A 14057-nucleotide genomic window follows, 5' to 3' on the forward strand; every position below is an offset into this window, starting at 1 on the left:
ATAAAAGGGAGCATCTTCTTGGTTTAGGTGTAGATCGACCCAATGCCTATTTTGATCTGACCATGTGATTGGAGACTGCGTTTTCAAGCTCTTTGCAGCATTTAATATTATTAAATGATGAACTCTTGACGCCTTCAGTGTTTTTCCATTTCACCTCAAACAGAAGTTTGTTTCTTTCTCACGTTACACTGGATGGACAACCAGACTCACGGTGGCCTTGAGTTCTGAGTGCTGGGCCAGCCAAGCCTTTGTTGTATTTCTCCTCCGCCATCAGTTATTTTCCAACTGCGCCACACTGAAGAGCCCCTTCCAATCACAGGATTTCAAGCCTTGCTTAAAGTGCATTGTGGAATATCCAGGTTCTACACATTCCTATGTATTATACATAGGTGCATCGATGCAACTTTTCACTACGTAGTCAGCGTTAAAATCACTTTGTCTACTTGCGTTACTACGTCTGTACAAGTGTAAACTGAGTTAGCATTTTCTTCATCGTTTCTGTAGCATGAGCATCTTCATCTCGGGCCCGAAATGTTGCTTATCTCTACCTCCTCCTCTTCAGATCTTATAGAATATCTATGTTCTTTTACCATGTGCATCTTTTCTGGGTGCGTCAGCTCAACTCTGCATGACGTCACAGGTCTTCCTTTTCCCTAATTTTCACACTTCCTCTGGAACTCTGTCCAAAAGGTCATTATTTCTTTGTGAATGCATATGGGGTTTTCTCAATGGATACCTTGTTTCCAGGATTCTCTTCGGTTCAGGCATCCTCACTGGTGCTGCACGCGTCTCAATTTCTGGTTCCCAACATACAGGCAACATGGGGGCGGTGCTTTTTGGTGGGGGTACTTGACTCCTCCTTTACAGAAACGACACAACCACACTTGTAGGCACAAGAGGGTAGACATTCAGAAGAATAAGCAGTTTAGGTGACTTGGAGAGTAGTAGGCTTGATACATTGTCAGTGCTCTTATAGACCTGTATCCAGGGGCTGGGACTGGAGTCCGAAATTTGATGTGACCCAGAATGGCTTTTGTGAATTTTGTGATCTGGAAAACGGTTGCATGCAAAATGAACACTTGACATAAGTTGGGAAGAAAAGATCTTGGCAGAGAAAACCTCTTTATGTATGGGGCAGCAATCCAGGCATCAGAGTCTCAAGCTCCATAGTGGTGTTTGGGGATTTCCGGTTCGGAGTCAAAAAGTCTGGCAAAGTATTGTTGTGCCGAAATCATACGAGTTCAATTCTCTGTGGTGGCATAATCACAAGTTGTATTAGGTGCACCACCTTATGCCCGGGTGGCCTAAATCAGTCAACTAGACAAAATAGCTTCCACCCTTTACAAGACAGATCTATAATGGAAGCCATCACATTTCTGTCTTTGAAGTCTACTAGCACTGATGGAAGGTGTATCTGTTTTTATGGATATCTTGCCTGTATAGGGAGAAGGGTGTAAGAGGGGCCAATGCAATACTGGATATATCTTGAGTTGGGGAGGCAACTGCAGCAGAGCTGCTACAGGACTAATCATACAGTGTAGGTAATGGAATAATTATCTTGTCTTTGAATTTAAATGTCACTCCCTTGCGTTGTATATACTGAGTAGATATCCAAACTTTGCCCCTGAGCTGGCAAGGGGGTTTAGTTTGTGTATGGTGATTGGCATACTACTGTATATGGTCTTTAATTCTGTACACATGTATTTGTTTGAAAGTTTGCCCAGCAAGGAAACACTGAATCCTCTCTTTAGCTGTTGATAAAGGAGACGGTTGTGACATCACAAGGGGCATCACATTTTAATGATATTCAGTAGATGAGAAGAATAGTCATAATCTCATTGGGCCTCATTACGACCCAGGCGGATTTCGCGGTGCTAAATGCACCGCGAAGCATGGCGGAAAGCCGCCGATAGCGCCATGGGGGTTGGCGGATTTACCGCCCCATTCCGACCTCGGCGGAGCGGTAAATCCCCAATCCCCATTCTGCCCTTCCCCATTCCCATTTTTGCCCCATAGGGTATAATGGGAGTGGGGAAGGAGTTAATTACGCCACCGTAAAATACGGTGGCGTAATTAACAACGAGGTCCCGTAGCGCCATGGTTTTCTCCGGCTGGTAAAACCAGGCGGAGAAAACCTCCATGGCGCTACGGGAACTCGTAGTATGGCGGAGAGGTACGCCATGCACTACGCTGGCGTAATACCCTCTCCGCCAGGGTCCTAATGAGGCCCATTGCCGAGTTACCATAATTAAATCCTTAAAATGGTAAATAATTACACCAATAATCTTCCTTTTAGTGAGGCACACAAGCATCTGGAGTGTTGTTCAAAGCATTGCTTCATCTTGCCAGACAGAGCAGTGCTTTGAGGTTAATACACAGATTTTCATCCCAAAAAAACAGTGAACTTCTGTCTATGAATCGGAGAAGGCTTGTGTACTTGTTTCAGTCACCATGACTGTAAGAGGCACATCTCATTTGAAAACTGTAGCTACAAGGGGATATGCTAATTCAGCTGCTGTGTGAATTTGGGCAGGGTGAAAGAAATGCAATATTTTTGAGGGAACCACTAGCAATGTGGGGGAGGTCTTGGAGGGGTCACAGGGTGCAGCGTAGTAGCTGGGGCTTCTGAGGGTACCCCGCGACATGGACTTGGAGAGGACCGTGCACAAAAAGTTCCATCTGCAGAATGACTGCCTTTTGTGTTGCTGTTGCGTGTTTCACATATTATACACGGCCCATGGAGATAGAACTGTTTGAGGGATCTTGTAAGTAGCCATAAGCATGTTGCCCTGCAAAGCAGGCATTCTTTTTCATTGTGTTTAGGGATCCACTATGAATTCCTTTTCCAACTCTTGAGTGTGGGTCTCTTTTATCTAATGCAACGATTATCAGTAGGTTTGGTGGTTAATTAAATGATCTTTTCAGGTAACAGAAAGGAAAGCTAATCAGGGAAATAGAATTTTCCCTAAGACAAGAAGCTTGGTCTACCAACACACGCTGATCATATAGAAGTATCATGTGTCTTAACTTTGAGGGATTTCTCATGATTGGCTGCAGACCGGGGTCAATCTTGTTGGAGGAAAACGTACCAACTCCATATAAGATACATGAATGAAGAAGGATTGAAATTGGAACATGGGTTCAATCCTTCTTCATTCGGGTCCCAAGAAAAGTTCTATTTCTCCAGCATGGGGTCTGGCATGGATTCACATGCTCATGAATATTCCCCCTCGTCAGGCCGGGAATCCTCAATAAAAGAAAAAACAGTGTCTCCTTGACTTTATAACTATATTTCTCCTCTAAATCAATCACTGTCCTCTGGGTCACACTGCCCCCATCCAATGACAGTACTCTCCATAAGCCCCACCTCCGGCAGCTAACTTCATATTCGTACTGCATGCTTCCGTGTTGGATGTCCTCGAGTTCCTCTATGAGCTATTTGTATGTTTTTTCCACGTTCTTTCACGTAAAAGTAAAATTTTTGTTTCCACCAGTGCCTGTGTGCTTTTTCCTCATCGTCCGGCAACACGGAGCGGTTGTTGGTGAAGCTTTGCCCCATCAAGGGCAAAGATTCGTCAAAGTTTCTGGAAGGCCGTGTTGGGCCTACTTCGTGCCCTCCGACCATGACAGAGGAGAAGAAGAAGGGTAAGACCCTCTTCAGGCCCTGCACCAAATGCGGGCTATGGAACGTCTTTGTGGAGGACAAACGTCTACAATGTCTTTACTGCCTGCAGCCGTACCACACTGAGGTGGGCTGCAAGATATGACTGGGCTTCTTGAAGAAGACAATAAATAAAAGACAGGCATAGCAGTCTGGCATCATGGCTAAATTCGAACAAGGCTTCTGCCGTGTGATCTGCGCAGGTTCATGCCTCGGCCAGGACCGGCCGGTATGAAGAGCGGTTTCCCTCTTCAAAGAGATTAAAGTCCTTTGAGGTCACCCCAACCATGGGGTTCCAAGATAAGGCCAAAAACCGCAAATCGGATTCCACCGGGTTGGCCACTGATGCGATTCCCAGGTTGGATAAGCCGCAATCAATATCACTGTCCACCTCTGTAGCCAGCCTGCCATTGAGCTCCTCCTCAAAGAGGCAGTCATCCACCCCGGCCGAGTTATGGGATAAATTAGAAAAGCCTAGGCCATAAGAAGAGAAGAAGGCCACACAGCCCAAGCAGGCTCAGCCGGCGCAGCCAAAGTCCTCGTCAACCCCTTCATTGACACCTGCTGTGATGACCATGGCGGTGGTAGGTGCCGATCCAACAAGGGTTGCTTCTACGGCCCAAAGGGTATCCCTGCCTCCAAGGTGTGCCAAGGCTGCAAGCGCCCCTGGGGGGGGGGGAGGCACTGGCCCAGATCCTGGTTCAAAACCCCCAGGGAGGAAAAGGAGAGAGGGGGGTCGATGAGCTCCCAAAACAACCCTCCAAGATAGGCATTCAACCAATGGACATGTCATCCACGGACGACGACGATGAAGAGTCCGTCAATACAGTCCACAAGGAAGACGACCGCAGCGCAGGGCTTAGGGATCCATTGTTCCCTTTGCAACCAAGGGACATATCCATGGACATCCTGTTGACTCATCACACCCTGGTGATGGAGAACCAGCAGAGGTTGCCCCCAGCACCGACACCTGTGGTGCCGCCGGCCTCTGACCTGCCTCCGTGTAAGAAGAGAAAGCATCATCCGAGGCCTCCACATTAGCCTCCTCCACAACGTCAGGCCCCGACTCCACCAGCGGACCCGGATACGCACACGGACACTGGTACGGCCACGGGAACCGACGAAGATGAGGACTTCTTCCCGCAGACGATGAATCACTCCACCTGAAAACCCCTCATAGAGTCTCTCCACTCGATGATCTCCATGGCCTCCCAGCTGTTCCAGCTGGTGCCCGAGGAAACCAGGAAAGAGGGCTTGTTGTATCAGAAACGAGAGTCCAAGAGGAAGACGATCATGGTGGTGCCCTTTCTGGATAACATTTGGGAGGAAGGCCTAGCTCTCATGAAGAACCCATGCAGGGTTCCAACAGAACAAGACGGGTTGGAGAAGAAATATAGGGTGCCGGACTCCGCGCCCATGTTCTTGACGTCACAACCGTCGCCGGACTCGGTAGTGTCGGCTGCCGTAAGAAAACATTCGGCTAATCCGCTTCATCATCATCAGTTCCCCCGGAGATCGAGGGGAAGAAGATGGATGCCATGGGTAAGAGAGTAATTTACACAGCAGCCAATGCTCTGGCTATCTTGATCCAGTATGACCGGAGCTTTGGTACAAGCTGGGCCCGATCCTGGAATTCCTCCCCGACAACAAGAAGATGGAAGCTCTCGCCCTCTTTCAGGAAGGGGAAGTGGCATCGGACCGTGCTATTACGGTGGCAGTGGACATCGCCGACACAGGTTTCCGGCAGATCGGAAACTGAGTCTTCCTTCATTGTCAGGGATGGTTGAAGGCCATGGACATTTGTTAGGATGGTAATGCGAAGGTGCTGGACATGCCCTTCGACTGAGAAAATCTCTTCGGGAAGGCAGTCAATGAATCCCTTCAAGCCATAAAGACAGATACGGAGACAGCACGTTCCCTTGGCACTCTTCAACAGCATTGCTTGTCTTCTTTTTCGCACCTCCAGGGGTAAATTGAGCAGATTATCCAAGCAATGCTCCACATCATACAGACAACCTCAGCGATTCTCTTTACAGGAAGCCTGCAGAGGTCGTTCGCAGGCCTACAGTAATGGAGGTCAGCATCGCTGTCGTCGGCAAGGCAGGGCGCTGGCGTCCAAGCAAGCCTGAATTGGCTAAGATGTCTGGCCCCCACTCATGCACCCCAGTTGGCGGCCAGCTGACAAGGTTTTGTCAGCAAGTGGAGGAAGATCACCACTGACAGATGGGTGCCAGACACTCTCGCCCAGGGACACAGCTTGGAGTTCTAACACAGGTGCCCTCGTAGTCCACTGGTTCCTCGTCAGGAGCTCCACACCCCTCAGCTCCTGGAAGAAGTGCGAGCCATGTTACGGAAATGGGCACTGGAGCTCATTCCCCAATGACTCATGGGGTTCCAGGGTCTATTCCAGATACTTTCTGGTAAGAAAGAAGACAGGGGGTTGGAGACCCATCCTGGACCTGCACCATCTAAACAAGTACCTGAAGTCCCAAAAACGGATGGTCACGTTGCAGCACGTGCTTGCCAAACTGGAGGAAGGGTATTTCTTGATGTCGTTGGACCTAGACGATGCGTATTTCAATGTCCATATCCAAGGGGAAACATCAAAGGTTCCTACGGTTCGTGGTGCAAGAGCAGCACTACCAGTTCAAAACCCTACCATTCGGCTTGAAATCAGCCCCAAGAGTGTTTACAAAATGCCTGGACCCGGTGGCGGCCCATCTGGGTCTGCAGTGCATACGCGTAGACCCATACCTGGATGATTGGCTGATACGTGCCCACTCTTGAGATCTGGCCGACGAGCACATGAAGGAGACCGTCTGCCTTCTGACAGAGCTGGGATTCTCCGTAAACTCTCCGAAGTCCTGCTTGATGCCATCGCAAAACAGACTCAAAGCGGTGGCTTGTTTGGCGTCGCCCTCGGAGGAGAGGCTATCAGCCATTCAAGGGAAGGTGCAACGACTGTCATTAGCAAAGACAGCTACGGTCTACGCCATCAAGTCGTTGCTGGGCATGATATTGTCTGCATCTACCTCATCCGACTCTGCAGGTTGCAGATGTGAACCCTCCGGAACTCTTGGATGCACGTTGGATACAAGTGTCCAGGAGTTTTGTAGACAAGATCCCTCTGATCGAGGTGTTCTGGCGGGCAATAGAGCGTTGGGCAGGGCGCTCCCACATCACCTAGGGGAACGGGATTTCAAACTCGCCATAGCAGGAGACAGTCACCATGAACGCCTCACTGGAAACTTGGAGGACTCACACCGGATGTCTACACGGCAGAGGTCTGTGGCTTCCAGAGGAGAAGGATTTGCACATCAACATCCTGGAGCTATGGGCAGTGTTCTGGGCCGTCAAGTCTTTCCTACCATCTCTGAAGGGCAAGGTGGTGAGGATCTTCACGGACAACACCACCGTGATCTACATCAGGAAGCAGGGGGCACTCGATCCACCAGTGCTCTACAAGGAAGCTCAGGACTTGTGGCACTGGGCCATCGGACAGGGGATGTTCCTCATCCCTCTTCACCTGGCAGGCACCAAGATTACCATTGCAGACTCCCTTATCAGGGAGCTGCGATTCTGCTACGAGTAGTAACTTCATCAGGATCAGGTGTATCACCTGTTCGTCAAATGGGGCAGAGCCCCGATCGATCCTTTTGCCACGGCGGCAAACTCCAAATGCCAGAAGTTTGCCCGTAGATTCCACCAACCGAGGAGCTTGGGGGACACATTCTTCTTCCAGTCGGTAGGTCTGCTTCTATATGCTTTCCTCCCGTTTCCCCTCCTGCTACGCATCAACACACTAAGACCGTGTCGATGCAAGATGATACTCACCGCCCCGGCGTGGCTGAAGCAGATTTGATATCCGGACCTACTCAGCTTGTCAGCGTTGCCTCCAGTCAAATTGCCAGTACTCTCGTTTACTGCAGTCTGGTCTCTCAGTGGGACACAGCGCTTTTACAGCAACTTGTCCCGCTGGAGACAAGCACCTTCGTGTACATAAATAACAGAGTGGTGACTATGACAGACTAAGTAAATTCAGGCAGGTGCCTTTTTTACTTTTAGAACTCGTATTCCTTTTCGAAGCAGTTTGAAAGAAGGACTCTATTTCCATATGAGTCCCTCCACAGGTCAGTGCAGTGACCCTGACCTAATTTTTGGTAATAATATAGTGAAACTATAGTCACAAGTAACCTTTTATTAAATAGTTTTTATTTTCATTACATTTTCAGAAAGAGTATTCCAGATATCCATACCTGAAGAAGGGCTTGACGCCCAAAACGCGTAGTAGAAGATATGTGGACAAGTCCAGTTCTTACATAGACAGACATCTCCTGTCAAGATATCTGGAAATGTTTCACTTCTTAGGACAATTATAGGTTTACCTTTTTGAAAACTGTGTAAATTTAACATTTTGTAATTGTTTACTTTTGTATTGTACTGAAGCACCAAGTGGTATAATGATGTTTGTTTCATTTGTATTGTTCTGTAAATCTGAGGTAATATACGATATTACACTTTCCCTTTTGAACACTTTATCTCTAAAGTATTTCTTTGAGTCTTTTTGTGATTGAATTCTTAACTAAGAACTTTACAAATGACCAGTTGTTTAGGTTGTGCCATTGTTTGTATCCTGAGGTCTTTGAGGTACCATCCCTTTGTTCATGTCTTTGATCTGGTAGCACAGATCCAACAAGGAGCACCTACAAACATATATAAAAAATAAAAAATAAAAACATTTAAACCCTCACTTATATAGACTTTTAGAAATGAAATATTGTGTGCACCTCTTCAAACCAATTAGTCCTATGCTGCAAGCAAACATATCTGACTTTCCACTAATCGAGATTGGTACTGCGTACACACTCCTCCTTCATGCTGACGATTCTGTCAGAATTCCACCTCAACAAACCTTTAGTGTTGCCTGTTTTCTTCCCGAAGCATTCGTCGCCGGCGGAGAGGACCTTGCATTGCTCAAAGTTGCACGTGCCTTGTAGTTCTACGTAACACGCACAAAGAGTTTTCGGAAGACTTCTTAATTGTTTGTGAACTTTGTTCCTGTGAACCATGGGCAGGCCTTGTCCAAGGCTTCCATTTCAAGGTGGCACTCCGGCTGCATCATGCACTGTCTTCGGCTGGCGAACCAGCCTCTGCCGGGCTGTCCGAGAGCCCATTCCACCAGAGCGATTGCTGCAACGAGGTTGTTCCTTTCTGGTGTGCCCCTGCTTGACACCTGCAGGGCTGCTACGTGGAGGTCCACGCATACCTTCACAAAGTTCTACTGCGTCGACAGGGTTTCCAGGGAGGAGTGCAGAGTCAGCCAGGCAGTGCTACCCAACCTGTTCACTTGAGGTGAGTCTGTTCCAGGGGTAAGTGTGAATTGCTTCTGTTGAGCCTTGCCACCTCCAATGGTTGTGTAATGTGGTACAGCTGTGGATTCATTATTCATGAGGATGTGAATCCATGCCAGACCCCATGCTGGAGAAGGTTTATGTTACTTACCTGTAACTATTGTTCTCCAGCATGGGTCTGGCATGGATTCACATGCAAGCCCTCTCTCTGTCCCCCTCTGCGGCTCTTCTTGGTCATACTGCCACTTTATGTGCTTACCAAATCTGAAGATGGCTGCCAGAGACAGCGCTTAGGGAGAGGACTGTCATTGGATGGGGGCAGTATGACCCAGAGGACAGTGAATGATTTAGAGGAGAAATACAATTTTAAAGTGAAAGGGAAACAGTTTTTTCATTTCCTGAGGATTCCCAGCTTGACGACAGGGAATATTCATGAGCATGTGAAGACCTATGCTGGAGAACAATAGTTACAGGTAAGTAACTTAAACCTTCTTCACACTTTTGGTCGATAATGTATCTTCTACACAGGGCATCTGCTTTTGTATTTCATATCCCAGGTTGTATGCAATAATGAAGTAACAACGAGAGAAGAAATGTACTCTCTGATTAGTGTGTTTGTTGTTCTTAAGGTAGCCCAGATTGTGATGCTCTGTAATTGTTGTTTTATTACAAAAGGCCACTTTTAGGTTGTATCGCCACCCTGCTATGGAGGAGTTCTTTATTGCCAGCAGTTCCTTCACCCCCAGGGACACTCTTTAATGGTTTCTAAACATTTATAATTGAGGTGATGTTGCTCCAGGCCTCCCTCGCCTGTGGATATTGTTTTTCTCGGGGGGTTGGTGGGGTCCATCCTTTCGCCTATATTATTCAACGTGTTTATGGAGGTACTGGGAGCTCTAACTGATGGCTGTGCCATCTCCATCCCTCTATTTGTGTACGACACAGAACTATATCCATGTGAGTAATCGGTAGCTGTTCATCTTCATGGGAGATGTGCCTCCATGATTGAAGCTTAGATGGCCCAGGCAAGTTTGAAATGTTATACTCTAAAAGCATAGTGTCTTCTGCATAATACTCTGGACTAGTACAGTCCTGATGGTCAGTTATGACTCAGCAAGGGGTTGCCCAGTCTCTCTGCTTCTTGTTGGACACAAAATATTTCCTTTGATCTCCTGTTTCCAAGATAGCCTAACTAGTTCAATTTCAGATTCATCACAAAAGGAACATTTTCCTCTCCAGCAACGTGTTTCAATCACCAATGTTAGCTCCTATATTGTATCATATCAGTGTAAGGAATGATCATTTGATTGGTGTTTCTGAAGATGCCCTGTGACTATTAAAATCTGCACTTCATTCAGCTGTCTGCTTAGTCATATTAGTCCACAAACACCATCATATGTCTCCCCTGAAGGCATCATTCAAGGCATCACTTAATTGGCTGCCACCTGAATCTAGAATCGTCTTCAAACTGAGTTCTGTGGTATATTAGGCTCTGATCTTGTGTAGTCTTGTTATTTGGCCTCCAAACTTCTGCTGCAGATTGGTGCATACACATTACGCAGCAGGGACCAAGAAACATTATAGATCCTATGCTGGCAAAAGCACAAACTGAGAAACAGACCTTTTCACTTGCATCTCCAAGATTCTGGAACTACGTGCCTTGCACTTTACGACAGGCCCTCTCATGTTTAGCCTTTTCATGTGAACTTAAAACCTTTTATTCAGTAAATCGATCTGCTTCTGATGTACAATTGTTTTTGCTGCCATTTTAACTGTTTTAGCCTATCATTGCCTTTTCTCAGCTTTTGCACTTTTTATGAAATTTCGACTTCACTATTATGTGTTTTCATTGTGTAGTGCCCTGTAAACTCGATCGTGCAAGGTTTACACTTCATCAAGTACTTTTAAGAAAATACATTGTTTTGGGTCTGGGGGTGTGGGGTGCGGTATTCCGAATGAGTCTTTTTGTTCGGCAGGGTGGAGTGTGGCGTGGAAAAAGCGGGTGGGGGACGGAGGGGTTTTTTTGTGTGTCAGAGTGTCTTCTTGTGCACAGCTTTAGTTCAGAGTGTCCTCTATTATGTGATCTCCAAAGTGATCCACAGGCAGAATAAGGGTGGTCCCAAACTAGTACGGCCCTTTTGGAGGGTCAAGAGCCCATTGACTGGCATTTTCGATGATCTCTGATACTGATGGGGTGAAGAGAATGGAAAGCTTCAAGATGATCACCTGGAACATAAGGGGTGGCAGATGCCCAGATAAATTTAGGAAGGTTCTTCTATACTTGAGGTGCCATGACATCAAAATAGCATTCCTTCAGGAGACGCATTTGATGGGTCAGTGTGAGAGCAGGTGGGCGGCTCAATGGGGGTGCCATCAATACTACTCCTCGTACTCCTACTATGCGAGAGGGGGGACTATTTAGGTTCTGCCTCCTAGAAGTGATCAAGGACCAGGAAGGTAGGACATTGCTGTTAACTGGGTACATCAAAGGGATAAAGTTCTCATTGGTTAATACCTATGCAACGAACATGGAAGACCCCTGCTTCTTTGAATCGGTTACTAACCACTTGTCCCCAGTGCCGGATTCCCTTCTACTCTTGGGGAGGAAACTTCAGTACCATGTAAAATTATGACATGTACTGTGGGGGCGTACAGCAACAATCTAGGGCTGGTCGGAGGCTGATGGATATGATATCTGTGCCTTCTATGATTTGGTGGATGTGTGGTGGGTGCAACATGCAGTGCAAAGGGACTATACATTCCATTCCTGGTTGCACCTCACAGCCTCCAGGATTGACCTTATTCTGGTTTCCAGACAATCAAAAATTCACCTGGGGTCTTGCAAGATTATGCCACGGATGCAATCGGACAACTCACCGGTGTCACTAGTGTTTCATCCTTGGGTTGGGTGTGAAGGAAGAGAACTGGCTGTTTTAATCGCTTAGGGACACAGTCTTTTATGGGGAGCTGCTTTCCGATATATAGGTCTTTTTCTCCACCAGCAGTGGCACGGTCAACTCTGCCGTGGTGTTATGGAAATCCTTCAAATGTTATGTCGGTGGCGTCTGTGTGGGAAAGCAGGCTGGGATATTGAAATTGATTAGAACGGAGTTGGGAGCCAGTGAGGCTAGATTGAAAGATTTAGAGTGCCGGTATCAAGAAAATAGGGACAGGGGTTTAATGGCAGACATCTGCAAGGAGCTGGATACGTTCCAAGTGACTGCATTAAGGGAGCGCTGCTATTTACACTGTTCTGCACTGATTAAATAGTATGGGTGGGCAGAAGATGGGGGCCTTCTTGGCATAGCTCCTTTGGGGCCGAATGGCAACCGACTCAGGTAGACCGCATAAGGAACTCCAAGGGGGAATCCGTATTTGAGACAGCTGTCATCAGAGAGGTGTTCCGGGAGTATTACAGTACCTTGTTCTTGTCCCAAGGGGACTGATTAGACAAAGGCATAAGACAGTATCTGGAGGGAGTGGGACTATACTGGCTGTTACCAGAACAAAGGGTAGGGAAATCACTGGGCCCAGATGGTCTAACTTGAGAATTTTAGAAGGCTTATAGCCATGTTGTGGCTCCATATCTGCTCCAGGTATATCAAGAGGAGGTGCAGTGGGGCACCATTCCACCAATGCTCAGGGAAGCTAGGATAACGCTACTGCACAAGGAGGGGAAGTCAGTCGAGAAGGCCCATTTCCCTGATTAACCTGGATAATAAAATCATTGCCAAATTGCTACCGAACAGGCCCATCCCTTCACGGAGGATCTAGTTTCAGCAGCTCAATCGGGGTTCATCCCGGGGAAGAATACAACTTATGGGCTCCCGTGCTTTTTCAGCCTCCTTGAGGGGGTGGACAAGGATGTTCTGGCGATTGCGGTCCTGTTAGACGATGAAAAGGTATTCGACTCGATTGAATGCCCATCCATGTTTGGTACACTTCGGCAAATTGGTCTGGGTCGGCATGTCCTGGCATACGTGGCTTTGTTACATGATTCTTCTATAGCGCGAATAGCCATTAATGGAGAACGATTGGCCCCCTACAACTGCTCCCTCTTGCCCTTACTCTTTGTATGGCCATTGAGCCGTTGGCTGCGACATGGTCATCAAGATGGTGGTGGTGCTGCCTACATTTCTCTATTTATTCCAAAATCTCCCTGTCATTCTTCCCAAATGTTTCCTTAAAAAGTTACAAGGGATACTGGTGGGGTTTCCGTGGGTGGGGAAAGTCCTGCGAGTACACTGGGAGGTACTCACACAGTCCTATTGCGGTGGGGACCTAGTGCTCCCAGTCTTTGAACACTATTATTGGGCGGCGCAAGCCCACTTTATATCGTACTGGTATGAGACGAGACCCAGTAGGCCCCATGTCCAAATTGAGTGAGTGATTGCAGCTCTGCACCAATCCTGGGGGGCTCATCAGAGGAGAGGGAGCATCGGGGTAGTTGCCAGCAAGTCTGTGGCATGGAGGAAGCTGGGGGATAAAGTAGGAGTGGCAATACTGTACTCCCCTACACTCCTGGTAAAGCTTATCCAAGGCCTGAGGATTACCAGGGAGAGGGTATACACAGCCCTAATGGATAAACTGGGTATTAGGAAGCTAGGGGAGTTTTACACAAATGGTATCTTCCTGAACTTGGAGGAATTTAAACAGAAGGGGGGGCGACTTCTTTAGATATGTTCCTTTATTTCAGGATTAGGGATGACTTCAAGGCCTTCTTCCCATCGTTTCCACAAAAGCCACTCACCTTTCCCCTACTACATGAGATGATAGAGGCACAAAGTGAAGGGAGGTTAATCTCCCGGATTTATGAAAGGATGAGTGTCGCCATGCCGGGGACAGGAGAGGTGGCAAAGCAGAGGTGGGAGAAGGCACTTGGTATGGAGATATGTGAGGTGGCATGGGCCTACATTATGACCCACACTCAAAGGGTGTCCCTGAACATGCAATATAAACAAATACATTTTAATTACATGCATCAGACCTATTACACACCATCAAAGTTACATAAGTACTACTGGGAGGTATCAGGAGAGTGTTCA

At 47.4% G+C, this 14057-nt stretch overlaps 1 protein-coding gene across 7 annotated transcripts in view; it reads left to right on the forward strand.

The window, feature by feature from the left end:
* Window positions 1-14057, forward strand: part of PRUNE2 (prune homolog 2 with BCH domain) — a 743862-nt gene that overhangs the window by 23420 nt on the left and 706385 nt on the right. The gene's annotated exons all lie outside the window — the stretch shown is intronic.

Source organism: Ambystoma mexicanum, chromosome 6p, assembly GCF_040938575.1.
Source record: "Ambystoma mexicanum isolate Mex_15411 chromosome 6p, UKY_AmexF1_1, whole genome shotgun sequence".
Classification (NCBI taxonomy): domain Eukaryota; kingdom Metazoa; phylum Chordata; class Amphibia; order Caudata; family Ambystomatidae; genus Ambystoma; species Ambystoma mexicanum.